This window comes from Triticum aestivum, chromosome 6D (assembly GCF_018294505.1).
Source record: "Triticum aestivum cultivar Chinese Spring chromosome 6D, IWGSC CS RefSeq v2.1, whole genome shotgun sequence".
Lineage (NCBI taxonomy): Eukaryota > Viridiplantae > Streptophyta > Magnoliopsida > Poales > Poaceae > Triticum > Triticum aestivum.
Window position 1 is genome coordinate 380,078,313 of NC_057811.1, and position 7,573 is coordinate 380,085,885.

Sequence of the window (7,573 nt, forward strand, 5' to 3'; positions counted from 1 at the left end):
CAATACACTATTCATTATGGGCCTGTTTGATCTCGGGCCTTTAATGGGCCCAGAGTTACAAAGGGCCTCATATGGGCCAATAGACATCATGGGCCAGAAGTTACAACGAGCTGGAATCATATTGGACGACCCAGATGAAGCTACTGGGCTTAATTCCGATAGGTCGTAACGGGCGGGGAGTTAGCGGGCCGTAAATGGACTATATACGAACACGCCGTTAACAGGCTTTCCGTGGGCCGGCCCATTACCTTTTGACCAAGTCAAGTGGGCCGGCCTTTTCACCGGAATGGGCCTCTGTTGGGCCATGCCACGTGTTGACGTTTCATAGGCGCCTCCTGTGCAATGAGTGGATGACATCTGTCCCAACGGTGAGCCAACACGTGTTTCCTCTGGCCAGTGAGAATTTTACACATGGAAAATCCCCATTGGTCCGGGCTTTTAACGGGTTAACAGATCGAAAACCGGACCTGATAACTTAACGGCGACCTGTTACGGTGGATGCCACATGTCGGTCACCCTTGACGAAAGCACTTCTATGACACGCGATTTATCGTCATGGAAGTGGACACTTCCGTGATGATAATTTTGGTAATGTCATGGAACACTTCTACGACAGCACAGGTATGACTATCTTGATTCTGTCATAAAATCGTCATGGATGTACATGCATGACAGAAAACGTGACCTACTGTGACAAACACGTATCATCACGGAAGTGTATTTTTTGTAGTGCATGGAATATTGAGCATCTCCACAAGTTCTACCCGTAAGGCGCGGCTGTTGGGCCCTGCCCAGTGATATGTCTCCAATGTATCTACTTTTCCGAACGCTTTTCCTCTTGTTTTGGACTCTAATTTGCATGATTTGAATGAAACTAACAAACGACTGATGTTGTTTTTAGCAGAACTACCATGGTGTTGTTTTTGTGCAGAAATAAAAGTTCTCGGAATGGAACGAAACTTTGCGAGGATTTTTTATACAATAAATAAGAATTTCTGAAGCCAAGATCCACTGGAGGGGGGGTGCCTGGGTGGGCACAACCCACCAGGGCGCCCCTCCTGGCGCGCCCAGGTGGGTTGTCCCCACCTGGTGGCCCCGCAGACCTTGAAACCGACGCTATAAAATCCTATTTCTCCAGAAAAAAATTGGGGAGAAAGAATTATCGCGATCCACGAGACAGAGCCGCCGTCACCTCCTGTTCTTCATCGGGAGGCCAGATCTAGAGTCCGTTTGGGGCTCCGGAGAGGGGGATCTTTGTTCTTCGTCATCACCAACCCTTCTCCATTGCCAATTCCATGATGCTCCCCACTGGGAGTGAGTAATTCCTTCGTAGGCTCGCTGGTCGGTGAGGAGTTGGATGAGATTCATCATGTAATCGAGTTAGTTTGGTTAGGGCTTGATCCCTAGTATCCACTTTGTTCTAAGATTGATGTTGCTATGACTTTGCTATTCTTAATGCTTGTCACTTTGGGCCCGGGTGCCATGAATTCAGATCTGAACCGTTTATGTTATCACCATTATATCCATGTTCTAGATCCGATCTTGCAAGTTATAGTCACCTACTAAGTGTTATGATCCGGCAACTTTGAAGTGACAATAGTCGGGACCACTCCCGGTGATGACCGTAGTTTAAGGAGTTCATGTATTCACCGCGTGTTAATGCTTTGTTCCGGTTCTCTATTAAAAGGAGGCCTTAATATCCCTAGTTTCCAATAGGACCCCGCTGCCACAGGAGGGTAGGACAAAAGATGACATGCAAGTTCTTTCCATAAGCACGTATGACTAATTACGGAATACATGCCTACATTATATTGATGAACTGGAGCTAGTGCCGTATCTGTTGGGAAACATAGTAATTTCAAAAAAAAATCCTACGCACACAGAAGATCATGGTGATGCATAGCAACGAGAGGGGTGAGTGTCGTCCACGTACCCTCGTAGATCGTAAGCGGAAGCGTTATGACAATGCGGTTGATGTAGTCGTACGTCTTCACGATCGACCGATCCTAGTACGAAACGTACGACACCTCCGCGATCTGCACACGTTCAGCTCGGTGACGTCCCACGAACTCCCAATCCAGTAGATCTTCGAGGGAGAGTTCCGTCAGCACGACGGCGTGATGATAGTGATGATGAAGCAACCGACGCAGGGCTTCGCCTAAGCACCGCTACGATATGACCGAGGTGGATTATGGTGGAGGGGGCACTGCACACGGCTAAAAGATCAATGATCAACTTGTGTCTATGGGTGCCCCCTCCCCCGTATATAAAGGAGTGGAGGAGGGGGAGGAGGCCGGCCTCCTAGGCGCACCCCAAGGGGAGTCCTACTCCCACCGGGAGTAGGATTCCACCCCTTCCAAGAGTAGGAGTAGGAGGGAAGGAAGGAGGAGAGAGGGGGAAGGAAAAAGGGGGGCGCCACCCTTCCTTGTCCAATTCGGACTAGAGGGGGAGGGGGCGCACGGCCTGCCCTGGCCGCCCCTTCCTCTCTCCACCAAGGCCCATGAGGCCCATTACACTCGTCGGGGGGTTCCGGTAACCCCCCGGTACTCCGGTATTCGTCCAAACTCACTCGGAACCCTTCCGAAGTCCAAACATAGTTATCCAATATATCGATCTTTATGTCTTCACCATTTCAAGACTCCTCGTCATGTCCGTGATCATATCCGGGACTCCGAACTACCTTCAGTACATCAAAACACATAAACTCATATTACCGATCGTCACCGAACGTTAAACATGCGGACCCTACGGGTTCGAGAACTATGTAGACATGACTGAGACTCACTTCCGGTCAATAACCAATAGCGGAACCTGGATATTCATATTGGTTCCTACATATTCTACGAAGATCTTTATCGGTCAAACCGCATAACAACATACGTTGTTCCCTTTGTCATCGGTATGTTACTTGCCCGAGATTCGATCGTCGGTACCTCAATACCTAGTTCAATCTTGTTACCGGCAAGTCTCTTTACTCATTCCATAATACATCATCCCGCAACTAACTCATTAGTTGCATTGCTTGCAAGGCTTATAGTGACGTGCATTACCGAGAGGGCCCAGAGATACCTCTCCGACAATCGGAGTGACAAATCCTAATCTTGATCTATGCCAACTCAACAAGCACCATCAGAGACACCTGTAGAGCACCTTCATAATCACCCAGTTACGTTGTGACGTTTGGTAGCACACAAAATGTTCCTCCGGTATTCGGGGGTTGCATAATATCATAGTCATAGGAACATGTATAAGTCATGAAGAAAGCAATAGCAACATACTAAACAATCAAGTGCTAAGCTAACGGAATGGGTCAAGTCAATCACATCATTCTGTAATGATGTGATCCCGTTAATCAAATGACAACTCATGTCTATGGTTAGGAAACATAACCATCTTTGATTCAACGAGCTAGTCAAGTAGAGGCATACTAGTGACACTTTGTTTGTCTATGTATTCACACATGTACTATGTTTCCCGTTAATACAATTCTAGCATGAGTAATAAACATTTATCATGATATAAGGAAATATAAATAAAAACTTTATCATTGTCTCTACGGCATATTTCCTTCAGTCTCCCACTTGCACTAGGGTCAATAATCTAGATTACACAGTAATGATTCTAACACCCATGGAGTCTTGGTGCTGATCAGGTTTTGCTCGTGAGAGAGGCTTAGTCAACGGGTCGGCAACATTTAGATTCGTATGTATCTTGCAAATCTCTATGTCTCCTTCCTTGACTTGATCGCAGATGGAATTGAAGCGTCTCTTGATGTGCTTGGTTCTCTTGTGAAATCTGGATTCCTTTGCCAAGGCAATTGCACCGGTATTGTCACAAAAGATTTTCATTGGACCCGATGCACTAGGTATGACACCTAGATCTGATATGAACTCCTTCATCCAGACTCCTTCATTTGCTGCTTCCGAAGCAGCTATGTACTCCGCTTCACACGTAGATCCCACCAGGACGCTTTGCTTAGAACTACACCAACTGACAGCTCCACCGTTCAATATAAACACGTATCCGCTTTGTGACTTAGAGTCATCCGGATCAGTGTCAAAAACGTAACCATTTATGACGAGCTCTTTGTCACCTCCATAAACGAGAAACATATCCTTAGTCCTTTTCAGGTATTTCAGGATGTTCTTGACTGTTGTCCAGTGATCCACTCCTAGATTACTTTGGTACCTCCCTGCTAAACTAATAGCAAGGCACCCATCAGGTCTGGTACGCAACATTCCATACATGATAGAGCCTATGGCTGAAGCATAGGGAACACCTTTCATTTTCTCTCTATCTTCTGCAGTGGTCGGGCATTGAGTCTGACTCAACTTCACACCTTGTAACACAGGCAAGAACCCTTTCTTTGCTTGATCAATTTTGAACTTCTTCAAAACTTTATCAAGGTATGTGCTTTGTGAATGTCCAATTAAGCATCTTTATCTATCTCTGTAGATCTTGATGCCCAATATATAAGCAGCTTCACTGAGGTCTTTCATTGAAAAACTCTTATTCAAGTATCCTTCTATGCTATCCAGAAATTCTATATCATTTCCAATCAACAATATGTCATCCACATAAATATTAGAAATGCTACAGAGCTCTCACTCACTTTCTTGTAAATACAGGCTTCTCCAAAAGCCTGTATAAAACCATATGCTTTGATCATACTATCAAAATGTTTATTCCAACTCCGAGATGCTTGCACCAGTCCATAGATGGATCGCTGGAGCTTGCACACTTTGTTAGCATCCTTTGGGTCGATAAAACCTTCAGGTTGCATCATATACAACTCTTCTTCCAGAAATCCATTCAGGAATGCAGTCTTTACATCCATTTGCCAAATTTGATAATCATAAAATGCGACAATTGCTAACATGATTCGGACGGACTTAAGCATCGCTACGGGTGAGAATGTCTCATCAAAGTCAACTCCTTGAACTTGTCGAAAACCTTTCACAACAAGTCGAGCTTTGTAGATAGTAACATTACCGTCAGCGTCTGTCTTCTTGAAGATCCATTTATTCTCGATGGCTTGCCAATCATCGGGCAAGTCAACCAAAGTCCATACTTTGTTCTCATACATGGATCCCATCTCAGATTTCATGGCCTCAAGCCATTTTGCGGAATCTACGCACATCATTGCTTCCGCATAGTTCGTAGGTTCGTCATGGTCAAGTAACATGACCTCCAGAACAGGATTACCGTACCACTCTGGTGCGGATCTTACTATGGTTGACCTACAAGGTTCAGTAGTAACTTGATCTGAATTTACATGATCATCATCATTAGCTTCCTCACTAATTGGTGTAGAAGTCATAGGAACTGATTTCTGTGATGAACTACTTTCCAATAAGGGAGCAGGTACAGTTACCTCATCAAGTTCTACTTTCCTTCCACTCACTTCTTTCGAGAGAAACTCCTTCTCTAGAAAGGATCCATTCTTGGCAACGAATGTCTTGCCTTCGGATCTGTGATAGAAGGTGTACCCAACAGTCTCCTTTGGGTATCCTATGAAGACACATTTCTCCGATTTGGGTTCGAGCTTATCAGGTTGAAGCTTTTTCACATAAGCATCGCAGCCCCAAACTTTAAGAAACGACAACTTCGCTTTCTTGCCAAACCACAGTTCATAAGGTGTCGTCTCAACGGATTTAGATGGTGCCCTATTTAACGTGAATGCATCCGTCTCTAAAGCATAACCCCAAAACAATAGCGGTAAATCAGTAAGAGACATCATATATCGCACCATATCTAGTAAAGTGCGATTACGACGTTCAGACACACCATTACGCTGTGGTGTTCCAGGTGGCGTGAGTTGCGAAACTATTCTGCATTGTTTCAAATGAAGACCAAACTCGTAACTCAAATATTCTCCTCCACGATCAGATCGTAGAAACTTCATTTTCTTGTTACGATGATTTTCCACTTCAAGCTGAAATTCTTTGAACATTTCAAATGTTTTAGACTTATGTTTCATCAAGTACATATACCCATATCTGCTCAAATCATCTGTGAAGGTGAGAAAATAATGATACCCCCCGCGAGCCTCAACATTCATCGGACCACATACATCAGTATGTATGATTTCCAACAAATCTGTTGCTCGCTCCATTGTTCCGGAGAATGGAGTTTTAGTCATCTTGCCCATGAGGCATTGTTCGCAAGTACCAAGTGATTCATAATCAAGTGATTCCAAAAGTCCATCAGAATGGAGTTTCTTCATGCGCTTTACACCAATATGACCTAAACGACAGTGCCACAAATAAGTTGCACTATCATTATCAACTCTGCATCTTTTGGCTTCAATATTATGAATATGTGTATCACTACTATCGAGATTCAATATAAATAGACCACTCATCAAGGGTGCATGACCATAAAAGATATTACTCATATAAATAGGACAAACATTATTCTCTGATTTAAATGAATAACCGTCTCGCATCAAACAAGATCCAGATATAATGTTCATGCTCAACGCTGGCACCAAATAACAATTATTCAGGTCTAAAATTAATCCCGAAGGTAGATGTAGAGGTAGCGTGCCGACCGCGATCAGATCGACTTTGGAACCATTTCCCACGCGCATCGTCACCTCGTCCTTAGCTAATCTTTGCTTAATCCGTAGTCCCTGTTTTGAGTTGCAAATACTAGCAACAGAACCAGTATCAAATACCCAGGTGCTACTGCGAGCATTAGTAAGGTACACATCAATAACATGTATATCACATATACCTTTGTTCACCTTGCCACCCTTCTTATCCACCAAATACTTGGGGCAGTTCCGCTTCTAGTGACCAGTCCCTTTTGAAGTAGAAGCACTCAGTCTTAGGATTAGGTCCAGACTTGGGCTTCTTCATGTAACACCCCGGATGTAACCTTACCATATTTGTAACTCCAACTCTTGCCATTTTCGGCTATGTGTTATGATATTCCCTTCGTGGTCGGGTTTTGTTTTTTGTTTTGCATTTTGTTCATGACATGCATCTCATATCATGTCATCATGTGCATCTCATTTGCACACGTGTTCGTCTCATGCATCCGAGCATTTTCCCCGTTGTCCGTTTTGCAATCCGACACTCCCACATGCACCGACGCACCCCTCTTGTTTTCTTTTCGTGAGCGGGTGTTGAACATTCTCGGAATGGACCGAGTCTTGTCAAGTGGCCTTGGTATACCACCGGTAGACCACCTGTCAAGTTTCGTGCCATTTGGAGGTCGTTTGATGCTCCAACGGTTAACCGGGTAACCGCAAAGTCCTTTTTGTGTGTTGCAGCAAACCCCCCTCCTAACAGCCCAAAACCCCTCTAAGTCACTTCCATGCTCTAGGTCCTTCGATCACGATCGTGTGGGCGAAAACTGCACCCCATTTGGAGTCTCCTAGCTCCCTCTACCTATAAAAATACCTCCCCCTCTGAAATTCAGGCAAAAACCCTAGATCAAATCGCCCCGCGCCGCCGGACACGTCCGCCGCCGGCCGGACGAACAGCGCCGCTGCCCCGCGCCATTCACAGCGCGCCACGTGTCCCCGCTCCGTTCCCCGCGCTGCCGGCCCGCCGGGCCCGTACGC